Raw genomic sequence first — 13,025 nt, forward strand, 5'->3', positions numbered from 1 at the left:
AACAAATTATAGACAACTCAGAATCATGAGGAAAGATTATTTAAGATGTTTCCATTAGGTTTGCACTCAGTACTTTGGTGTAAAATTGAAATGTATACTATTGGTAAAGTCAAAGCATTGTATGCACTGAGAAAACAACTTTTTTGTCTTACTGAGCAAAGCCATGGTACAACTGCCAATCAACACAGAATCATGTGGAAAGGTAAATTAAGGTGTTTCCATTAGGTTTGGAGTCAGTACTTTGGTGGAAGTTTAAAATGTATACTATTGGTAATGTCAAAGCTTTGTATGCACTGAGGAAACAACTTTTTTGTCTTGCTGAGCAAAGATATGGTACAAGTTCTAATCAACACAGAATCATGTGGAAAGGTAATTTAAGGTGTTTCCATTAGGTTTGCAATCAGCAGTTTGGTGGAAAATTAAAATGTATACCATTGGCAAAGTCAAAGCATTCTATGCTCTGAGAAAACAACTTTTTTATCTTGCTGGACAAAGGCATGGTACAAGTTCTAATAACACAGAATCATGTGGAAAGGTAATTTAAGGTGTTTCCATTAGGTTTGCCGTCAGTACTTTGGTGGAAGTTTAAAATGTATACTATTGGTAATGTCAAAGCTTTGTATGCACTGAGGAAGCAACTTTTTTGTCTTGATGAACAGAGGCATGAAATGTCTTTTAAGCAACTCAGAATAATGTGGAAAGTTAATTTAAGATGTTTCCATTAGGGATCCACTCTGTACTTTTGTGTAAATGATTACTATTGGCACTGTCAAAGGATTGTATGCATTGAGAAAAGAACTTTTTTGCCCTGCTGAGCAAAGGTATGTTACAAGTTCTAATCAACAAAGAATCATGTGGAAAGGTAATTTAAGGTGTTTCCATTAGGTTTGCAATCAGCACTTTGGTGGAAAATTGAAATGTACACTGTTTGTAAAGTCAAAACAGTGTATGCACTGAGAAAAGAACTTTTTTGTCTTTATGAACAGAGGCATGAAGCAAATTATAGGCAACTCAGAATCATGAAGAAAGATTATTTAAGATGTTTCCATTAGGTTTGCACTCAGTACTTTGGTGTAAAATTGAAATGTATATTATTGGTAACGTCAAAGCATTGTATGCACTGAGAAAACAACTTTTTTGTCTTACTGAGCAAAGCCATGGTACAACTGCTAATCAACACAGAATCATGTGGAAAGGTAAATTAAGGTGTTTCCATTAGGTTTGGAGTCAGTACTTTGGTGGAAGTTTAAAATGTATACTATTGGTAATGTCAAAGCTTTGTATGCACTGAGGAAACAACTTTTTTGTCTTGCTGAGCAAAGATATGGTACAAGTTCTAATCAACACAGAATCATGTGGAAAGGTAATTTAAGGTGTTTCCATTAGGTTTGCAATCAGCAGTTTGGTGGAAAATTAAAATGTATACCATTGGCAAAGTCAAAGCATTCTATGCTCTGAGAAAACAACTTTTTTATCTTGCTGGACAAAGGCATGGTACAAGTTCTAATAACACAGAATCATGTGGAAAGGTAATTTAAGGTGTTTCCATTAGGTTTGCAATCAGCACTTTGGTGGAAAATTAAAATGTATACCATTGGTAAAGTCAAAGCATTGTATGCTCTGAGAAAACAACCTTTTTTATCTTGCTGGACAAAGGCATGGTACAAGTTCTAATCAACACAGAATCATGTGGAAAGGTAATTTAAGGTGTTTCCATTAGGTTTGCACTCAGCACTTTGGTGGAAAATTGAAATGTACACTGTTTGTAAAGTCAAAACAGTGTATGCACTGAGAAAAGAACTTTTTTGTCTTTATGAACAGAGCCATGAAACAAATTATAGACAACTCAGAATCATGAGGAAAGATTATTTAAGATGTTTCCATTAGGTTTGCACTCAGTACTTTGGTGTAGATTGATATGTATTCTATTGGAAATGTCAAAGCATTGTATGCACTGAGAAAACAACTTTTTTGTTTTGCTGAGCAAAGGCATAGTACAAGGTCTAATCAACACAGAATCATGTGGAAAGGTAAATTAAGGTGTTTCCATTAGGTTTGGAGTCAGTACTTTGGTGGAAGTTTAAAATGTATACTATTGGTAATGTCAAAGCTTTGTATGCACTGAGGAAACAACTTTTTTGTCTTGCTGAGCAAAGATATGGTACAAGTTCTAATCAACACAGAATCATGTGGAAAGGTAATTTAAGGTGTTTCCATTAGGTTTGCAATCAGCAGTTTGGTGGAAAATTAAAATGTATACCATTGGCAAAGTCAAAGCATTCTATGCTCTGAGAAAACAACTTTTTTATCTTGCTGGACAAAGGCATGGTACAAGTTCTAATAACACAGAATCATGTGGAAAGGTAATTTAAGGTGTTTCCATTAGGTTTGCAATCAGCACTTTGGTGGATAATTAAAATGTATACCATTGGTAAAGTCAAAGCATTGTATGCTCTGAGAAAACAACTTTTTTATCTTGCTGGACAAAGGCATGGTACAAGTTCTAATCAACACAGAATCATGTGGAAAGGTAATTTAAGGTGTTTCCATTAGGTTTGCACTCAGCACTTTGGTGGAAAATTGAAATGTACACTGTTTGTAAAGTCAAAACAGTGTATGCACTGAGAAAAGAACTTTTTTGTCTTTATGAACAGAGCCATGAAACAAATTATAGACAACTCAGAATCATGAGGAAAGATTATTTAAGATGTTTCCATTAGGTTTGCACTCAGTACTTTGGTGTAGATTGATATGTATTCTATTGGTAATGTCAAAGCATTGTATGCACTGAGAAAACAACTTTTTTGTTTTGCTGAGCAAAGGCATAGTACAAGTTCTAAGCAGCTCAGAATCATGTGGAAAGGTAATTTAAGATGTTGCCATCAGGTTTGCACTCAGTACTTTGGTGGAAGTTTAAAATGTATACTATTGGTAATGTCAAAGCATTGCATGCACTGAGAAAAGAACTTTTTTCTCTTGATGAACAGAGGCATGAAACAAATTATAGACAACTGAGAATCATGAGGAAAGATTATTTAAGATGTTTCCATTGGGTTTGCACTCAGTACTTTGGTGTAAAATTGAAATGTATACTATTGGTAAAGTCAAAGCATTGTATGCACTGAGGAAAACAACTTTTTTGTCTAACAGAGCAAAGCCATGGTACAACTGCTAATCAACACAGAATCATGTGAAAAGATTATTTAAGATGTTTCCATTAGGTTTCCAGTCTGTACATTTGTGTAAATGATTACTATTGGCACTGTCAAAGGATTGTATGCATTGAGAAAAGAACTTTTTTGTCCTGCTGAGCAAAGGTATGTTACAAGTTCTAATCAACAAAGAATCATGTGGAAAGGTAATTTAAGGTGTTTCCATTAGGTTTGGAGTCAGTACATTGGTGGAAGTTTAAAATGTATACTATTGGTAATGTCAAAGCTTTGTATGCACTGAGGATGCAACTTTTTTGTCTTGATGAACAGAGGCATGAAACAAATTATAGACAACTCAGAATCATGAGGAAAGATCATTTAAGATGTTTCCATTAGGTTTGCAGTCAGTACTTTGGTGTAAAATTGAAATGTATACTATTGGTAAAGTCAAAGCATTGTACGCACTGAGGAAACAACTTTTTTGTCCTGCTGAGCAAAGGTATGTTACAAGTTCTAATCAACAAAGAATCATGTGGAAAGGTAATTTAAGGTGTTTCCATTAGGTTTGCAATCAGCACTTTGGTGGAAAATTGAAATGTACACTGTTTGTAAAGTCAAAACAGTGTATGCACTGAGAAAAGAACTTTTTTGTCTTTATGAACAGAGGCATGAAACAAATTATAGACAACTCAGAATCATGAGGAAAGATTATTTAAGATGTTTCCATTTGGTTTGCACTCAGTACTTTGGTGTAAAATTGAAATGTATACTATTGGTAAAGTCAAAGCATTGTATGCACTGAGAAAACAACTTTTTTGTCTTACTGAGCAAAGCCATGGTACAACTGCCAATCAACACAGAATCATGTGGAAAGGTAAATTAAGGTGTTTCCATTAGGTTTGGAGTCAGTACTTTGGTGGAAAATTAAAATGTATACTATTGGTGAAGTCAAAGCATTCTATGCTCTGAGAAAACAACTTTTTTATCTTGCTGGACAAAGGCATGGTACAAGTTCTAATAACACAGAATCATGTGGAAAGGTAATTTAAGGTGTTTCCATTAGGTTTGCACTCAGCACTTTGGTGGAAAATTGAAGTGTACACTGTTTGTAAAGTCAAAACAGTGTATGCACTGAGAAAAGAACTTTTTTGTCTTTATGAACAGAGGCATGAAACAAATTATAGACAACTCAGAATCATGAGGAAAGATTATTTAAGATGTTTCCATTAGGTTTGCACTCAGTACTTTGGTGGAAGATTGTTATGTATACTATTGGTAATGTCAAAGCATTGTATGCACTGAGAAAACAACTTTTTTGTCTTGCTGAGCAAAGGCATAGCACAAGTTCTAATCAACTCAGAATCATGTGGAAAGGTAATTTGAGATGTTGCCATCAGGTTTGCACTCAGTACTTTGGAGGAAAATTGAAATGTATACTATTGGTGAAGTCAAAGCATCGTATGCACTGAGAAAACAACTTTTTTGTCTTACTGAGCAAAGCCATGGTACAACTGCTAATCAACACAGAATCATGTGGAAAGATTATTTAAGATGTTTCCATTAGGTTTCCAGTCTGTACATTTGTGTAAATGATTACTATTGGCACTGTCAAAGGATTGTATGCTTTGAGAAAAGAACTTTTTTATCTTGCTGGGCAAAGGCATGGTACAAGTTCTAATCAACACAGAATCATGTGGAAAGGTAATTTAAGGTGTTTCCATTAGGTTTGCACTCAGCACTTTGGTGGAAAATTGAAATGTACACTATTTGTAAAGTCAAAACAGTGTATGCACTGAGAAAAGAACTTTTTTGCCTTGATGAACAGAGGCATGAAACAAATTATAGACAACTCAGAATCATGAGGAAAGATTATTTAAGATGTTTCCATTAGGTTTGCACTCCGTAGTTTGGTGTAAGATTGAAATGTATACTATTGGTAATGTCAAAGCATTGTATGCACTGAGAAAACAACTTTTTTGTTTTGCTGAGCAAAGGCATGGTACGAGTTCTAATCAACTCAGAATCATGTGGAAAGGTAATTTAAGGTGTTTCCATTAGGTTTGCCGTCAGTACTTTGGTGGAAGTTTAAAATGTATACTATTGGTAATGTCAAAGCTTTGCATGCACTGAGAAAAGAACTTTTTTCTCTTGATGAACAGAGGCATGAAACAAATTATAGACAACTCAGAATCATGAGGAAAGATTATTTAAGATGTTTCCATTAGGTTTGCACTCAGTACTTTGGTGTAAAATTGTAATGTATACTATTTGTAAAGTCAAAGCATTGTATGCACTGAGAAAACAACTCTTCTGTCTTACTGAGCAAAGCTATGGTTCAAGTTCGAAACAACTCAGAATCATGTGGAAATGTAAATTAAGGTGTTTCCATTAGGTTTGGAGTCAGTACTTTGGTTGAAGTTTAAAATGTATGCTATTGGTAATTTCAAAGCTTATATGCACTGAGGAAACAACTTTTTTGTCTTGATGAACAGAGGCATGAAACAAATTATAGACAACTCAGAATCATGAGGAAAGATTATTTAAGATGTTTCCATTAGGTTTGCTCTCAGTACTTTTGGGGTAAAATTGAAATGTATACTGTTGGTAAAGTCAAAGCATTGTATGCACTGAGAAAACAAGTTTTTTGTCTTGCTGAGCAAAGGCATGGTACAAGTTCTAATCAACACAGAATCATGTGGAAAGGTAATTTAAGATGTTTCCATTAGGTTTGCACTCAGCACTTTGGTGGAAAATTGAAATGTACACTGTCTGTAAAGTCAAAACAGTGTATGCACTGAGAAAAGAACTTTTTTGTCTTTATGAACAGAGGCATGTAACAAATTATAGACAACTCAGAATCATGAGGAAAGATTATTTAAGATGTTTCCATTAGGTTTGCACTCAGTACTTTGTGTAAGATTGATATGTATTCTATTGGTAATGTCAAAGCATTGTATGCACTGAGAAAACAACTTTTCTGTTTTGCTGAGCAAAGGCATAGTACAAGTTCTAATCAACTCAGAATCATGTGGAAAGGTAATTTAAGATGTTGCCATTAGGTTTGCACTCTGTACTTTGGTGGAAAATTGAAATGTATACTATTGGTAATGTCAAAGCCTTGTATGCTCTGAGAAAACAACTTTTTTATCTTGCTGAGCAAAGGCATGGTACAAGTTCTAATCAACTCAGAATCATGTGGAAAGGTAATTTAAGGTGTTTCCATTAGGTTTGCCGTCAGTACTTTGGTGGAAGTTTAAAATGTATACTATTGGTAATGTCAAAGCTTTGTATGCACTGAGGAAGCAACTTTTTTGTCTTGATGAACAGAGGCATGAAATGTCTTTTAAGCAACTCAGAATAATGTGGAAAGTTAATTTAAGATGTCTCCATTAGGGATCCACTCTGTACTTTTGTGTAAATGATTACTATTGGCACTGTCAAAGGATTGTATGCATTGAGAAAAGAACTTTTTTGTCCTGCTGAGCAAAGGTATGTTACAAGTTCTAATCAACAAAGAATCATGTGGAAAGGTAATTTAAGGTGTTTCCATTAGGTTTGCAATCAGCACTTTGGTGGAAAATTGAAATGTACACTGTTTGTAAAGTCAAAACAGTGTATGCACTGAGAAAAGAACTTTTTTGTCTTTATGAACAGAGGCATGAAGCAAATTATAGACAACTCAGAATCATGAAGAAAGATTATTTAAGATGTTTCCATTAGGTTTGCACTCAGTACTTTGGTGTAAAATTGAAATGTATACTATTGGTAAAGTCAAAGCATTGTATGCACTGAGAAAACAACTTTTTTGTCCAACTGAGCAAAGCCATGGTACAACTGCTAATCAACACAGAATCATGTGGAAAGGTAAATTAAGGTGTTTCCATTAGGTTTGGAGTCAGTACTTTGGTGGAAGTTTAAAATGTATACTATTGGTAATGTCAAAGCTTTGTATGCACTGAGGAAACAACTTTTTTGTCTTGCTGAGCAAAGATATGGTACAAGTTCTAATCAACACAGAATCATGTGGAAAGGTAATTTAAGGTGTTTCCATTAGGTTTGCAATCAGCAGTTTGGTGGAAAATTAAAATGTATACCATTGGCAAAGTCAAAGCATTCTATGCTCTGAGAAAACAACTTTTTTATCTTGCTGGACAAAGGCATGGTACAAGTTCTAATAACACAGAATCATGTGGAAAGGTAATTTAAGGTGTTTCCATTAGGTTTGCAATCAGCACTTTGGTGGAAAATTAAAATGTATACCATTGGTAAGGTCAAAGCATTGTATGCTCTGAGAAAACAACTTTTTTATCTTGCTGGACAAAGGCATGGTACAAGTTCTAATCAACACAGAATCATGTGGAAAGGTAATTTAAGGTGTTTCCATTAGGTTTGCACTCAGCACTTTGGTGGAAAATTGAAATGTACACTGTTTGTAAAGTCAAAACAGTGTATGCACTGAGAAAAGAACTTTTTTGTCTTTATGAACAGAGCCATGAAACAAATTATAGACAACTCAGAATCATGAGGAAAGATTATTTAAGATGTTTCCATTAGGTTTGCACTCAGTACTTTGGTGTAGATTGATATGTATTCTATTGGTAATGTCAAAGCATTGTATGCACTGAGAAAACAACTTTTTTGTTTTGCTGAGCAAAGGCATAGTACAAGTTCTAATCAACACAGAATCATGTGGAAAGGTAAATTAAGGTGTTTCCATTAGGTTTGGAGTCAGTACTTTGGTGGAAGTTTAAAATGTATACTATTGGTAATGTCAAAGCTTTGTATGCACTGAGGAAACAACTTTTTGTCTTGCTGAGCAAAGATATGGTACAAGTTCTAATCAACACAGAATCATGTGGAAAGGTAATTTAAGGTGTTTCCATTAGGGTTTGCAATCAGCACTTTGGTGGAAAATTGAAATGTACACTGTTTGTAAAGTCAAAACAGTGTATGCACTGAGAAAAGAACTTTTTTGTCTTTATGAACAGAGCCATGAAACAAATTATAGACAACTCAGAATCATGAGGAAAGATTATTTAAGATGTTTCCATTAGGTTTGCACTCAGTACTTTGGTGTAGATTGATATGTATTCTATTGGTAATGTCAAAGCATTGTATGCACTGAGAAAACAACTTTTTCGTTTTGCTGAGCAAAGGCATAGTACAAGTTCTAATCAACTCAGAATCATGTGGAAAGGTAATTTAAGATGTTGCCATCAGGTTTGCACTCAGTACTTTGGTGGAAAATTGAAATGTATACTATTGGTAATGTCAAAGCCTTGTATGCTCTGAGAAAACAACTTTTTTATCTTGCTGAGCAAAGGCATGGTACAAGTTCTAATCAACTCAGAATCATATGGAAAGGTAATTTACGGTGTTTCCATTAGGTTTGCCGTCAGTACTTTGGTGGAAGTTTAAAATGTATACTATTGGTAATGTCAAAGCTTTGTATGCACTGAGGAAGCAACTTTTTTGTCTTGATGAACAGAGGCATGAAACAAATTATAGACAACTCAGAATCATGAGGAAAGATCATTTAAGATGTTTCCATTAGGTTTGCAGTCAGTACTTTGGTGTAAAATTGAAATGTATACTATTGGTAAAGTCAAAGCATTGTACGCACTGAGGAAACAACTTTTTTGTCCTGCTGTGCAAAGGTATGTTACAAGTTCTAATCAACAAAGAATCATGTGGAAAGGTAATTTAAGGTGTTTCCATTAGGTTTGCAATCAGCACTTTGGTGGAAAATTGAAATGTACACTGTTTGTAAAGTCAAAACAGTGTATGCACTGAGAAAAGAACTTTTTTGTCTTTATGAACAGAGGCATGAAACAAATTATAGACAACTCAGAAACATGAGGAAAGATTATTTAAGATGTTTCCATTAGGTTTGCACTCAGTACTTTGGTGTAAAATTGAAATGTATACTATTGGTAAAGTCAAAGCATTGTATGCACTGAGAAAACAACTTTTTTGTCTTACTGAGCAAAGCCATGGTACAACTGCCAATCAACACAGAATCATGTGGAAAGGTAAATTAAGGTGTTTCCATTAGGTTTGGAGTCAGTACTTTGGTGGAAGTTTAAAATGTATACTATTGGTAATGTCAAAGCTTTGTATGCACTGAGGAAACAACTTTTTTGTCTTGCTGAGCAAAGGTATGGTACAAGTTCTAATCAACACAGAATCATGTGGAAAGGTAATTTAAGGTGTTTCCATTAGGTTTGCACTCAGCACTTTGGTGGAAAATTGAAATGTACACTGTTTGTAAAGTCAAAACAGTGTATGCACTGAGAAAAGAACTTTTTTTGTCTTTATGAACAGAGCCATGAAAGAAATTATAGACAACTCAGAATCATGAGGAAAGATTATTTAAGATGTTTCCATTAGGTTTGCACTCAGTACTTTGGTGTAGATTGATATGTATTCTATTGGTAATGTCAAAGCATTGTATGCACTGAGAAAACAACTTTTTTGTTTTGCTGAGCAAAGGCATAGTACAAGTTCTAATCAACACAGAATCATGTGGAAAGGTAAATTAAGGTGTTTCCATTAGGTTTGGAGTCAGTACTTTGGTGGAAGTTTAAAATGTATACTATTGGTAATGTCAAAGCTTTGTATGCACTGAGGAAACAACTTTTTTGTCTTGCTGAGCAAAGATATGGTACAAGTTCTAATCAACACAGAATCATGTGGAAAGGTAATTTAAGTTGTTTCCATTAGGTTTGCAATCAGCAGTTTGGTGGAAAATTAAAATGTATACCATTGGCAAAGTCAAAGCATTCTATGCTCTGAGAAAACAACTTTTTTATCTTGCTGGACAAAGGCATGGTACAAGTTCTAATAACACAGAATCATGTGGAAAGGTAATTTAAGGTGTTTCCATTAGGTTTGCACTCAGCACTTTGGTGGAAAATTGAAATGTACACTGTTTGTAAAGTCAAAACAGTGTATGCACTGAGAAAAGAACTTTTTTGTCTTTATGAACAGAGCCATGAAACAAATTATAGACAACTCAGAATCATGAGGAAAGATTATTTAAGATGTTTCCATTAGGTTTGCACTCAGTACTTTGGTGTAGATTGATATGTATTCTATTGGTAATGTCAAAGCATTGTATGCACTGAGAAAACAACTTTTTTGTTTTGCTGAGCAAAGGCATAGTACAAGTTCTAATCAACTCAGAATCATGTGGAAAGGTAATTTAAGATGTTGCCATCAGGTTTGCACTCAGTACTTTGGTGGAAAATTGAAATGTATACTATTGGTAATGTCAAAGCCTTGTATGCTCTGAGAAAACAACTTTTTTATCTTGCTGAGCAAAGGCATGGTACAAGTTCTAATCAACTCAGAATCATGTGGAAAGGTAATTTACGGTGTTTCCATTAGGTTTGCCGTCAGCACTTTGGTGGAAGTTTAAAATGTATACTATTGGTAATGTCAAAGCTTTGTATGCACTGAGGAAGCAACTTTTTTGTCTTGATGAACAGAGGCATGAAACAAATTATAGACAACTCAGAATCATGAGGAAAGATCATTTAAGATGTTTCCATTAGGTTTGCAGTCAGTACTTTGGTGTAAAATTGAAATGTATACTATTGGTAAAGTCAAAGCATTGTACGCACTGAGGAAACAACTTTTTTGTCCTGCTGAGCAAAGGTATGTTACAAGTTCTAATCAACAAAGAATCATGTGGAAAGGTAATTTAAGGTGTTTCCATTAGGTTTGCAATCAGCACTTTGGTGGAAAATTGAAATGTACACTGTTTGTAAAGTCAAAACAGTGTATGCACTGAGAAAAGAACTTTTTTGTCTTTATGAACAGAGGCATGAAACAAATTATAGACAACTCAGAAACATGAGGAAAGATTATTTAAGATGTTTCCATTTGGTTTGCACTCAGTACTTTGGTGTAAAATTTAAATGTATACTATTGGTAAAGTCAAAGCATTGTATGCACTGAGAAAACAACTTTTTTGTCTTACTGAGCAAAGCCATGGTACAACTGCCAATCAACACAGAATCATGTGGAAAGGTAAATTAAGGTGTTTCCATTAGGTTTGGAGTCAGTACTTTGGTGGAAGTTTAAAATGTATACTATTGGTAATGTCAAAGCTTTGTATGCACTGAGGAAACAACTTTTTTGTCTTGCTGAGCAAAGGTATGGTACAAGTTCTAATCAACACAGAATCATGTGGAAAGGTAATTTAAGGTGTTTCCATTAGGTTTGCAATCAGCAGTTTGGTGGAAAATTAAAATGTATACCATTGGCAAAGTCAAAGCATTCTATGCTCTGAGAAAACAACTTTTTTATCTTGCTGGACAAAGGCATGGTACAAGTTCTAATAACACAGAATCATGTGGAAAGGTAATTTAAGGTGTTTCCATTAGGTTTGCAATCAGCACTTTCGTGGAAAATTAAAATGTATACCATTGGTAAAGTCAAAGCATTGTATGCTCTGAGAAAACAACTTTTTTATCTTGCTGGACAAAGGCATGGTACAAGTTCTAATCAACACAGAATCATGTGGAAAGATAATTTAAGGTGTTTCCATTAGGTTTGCACTCAGCACTTTGGTGGAAAATTGAAATGTACACTGTTTGTAAAGTCAAAACAGTGTATGCACTGAGAAAAGAACTTTTTTGTCTTTATGAACAGAGCCATGAAAGAAATTATAGACAACTCAGAATCATGAGGAAAGATTATTTAAGATGTTTCCATTAGGTTTGCACTCAGTACTTTGGTGTAGATTTTTTATGTATTCTATTGGTAATGTCAAAGCATTGTATGCACTGAGAAAACAACTTTTTTGTTTTGCTGAGCAAAGGCATAGTACAAGTTCTAATCAACACAGAATCATGTGGAAAGGTAAATTAAGGTGTTTCCATTAGGTTTGGAGTCAGTACTTTGGTGGAAGTTTAAAATGTATACTATTGGTAATGTCAAAGCTTTGTATGCACTGAGGAAACAACTTTTTTGTCTTGCTGAGCAAATATATGGTACAAGTTCTAATCAACACAGAATCATGTGGAAAGGTAATTTATGGTGTTTCCATTAGGTTTGCAATCAGCAGTTTGGTGGAAAATTAAAATGTATACCATTGCCAAAGTCAAAGCGTTCTATGCTCTGAGAAAACAACTTTTTTATCTTGCTGGACAAAGGCATGGTACAAGTTCTAATAACACAGAATCATGTGGAAAGGTAATTTAAGGTGTTTCCATTAGGTTTGCAATCAGCACTTTGGTGGAAAATTGAAATGTACACTGTTTGTAAAGTCAAAACAGTGTATGCACTGAGAAAAGAACTTTTTTGTCTTTATGAACAGAGGCATGAAACAAATTATAGACAACTCAGAAACATGAGGAAAGATTATTTAAGATGTTTCCATTTGGTTTGCACTCAGTACTTTGGTGTAAAATTGAAATGTATACTATTGGTAAAGTCAAAGCATTGTATGCACTGAGAAAACAACTTTTTTGTCTTACTGAGCAAAGCCATGGTACAACTGCCAATCAACACAGAATCATGTGGAAAGGTAAATTAAGGTGTTTCCATTAGGTTTGGAGTCAGTACTTTGGTGGAAGTTTAAAATGTATGCTATTGGTAATGTCAAAGCTTTGTATGCACTGAGGAAACAACTTTTTTGTCTTGCTGAGCAAAGGTATGGTACAAGTTCTAATCAACACAGAATCATGTGGAAAGGTAATTTAAGGTGTTTCCATTAGGTTTGCACTCAGCACTTTGGTGGAAAATTGAAATGTACACTGTTTGTAAAGTCAAAACAGTGTATGCACTGAGAAAAGAACTTTTTTGTCTTTATGAACAGAGCCATGAAACAAATTATAGACAACTCAGAATCATGAGGAAAGATTA

This window comes from Mobula birostris, chromosome 3 (assembly GCF_030028105.1).
Source record: "Mobula birostris isolate sMobBir1 chromosome 3, sMobBir1.hap1, whole genome shotgun sequence".
NCBI lineage: Eukaryota > Metazoa > Chordata > Chondrichthyes > Myliobatiformes > Myliobatidae > Mobula > Mobula birostris.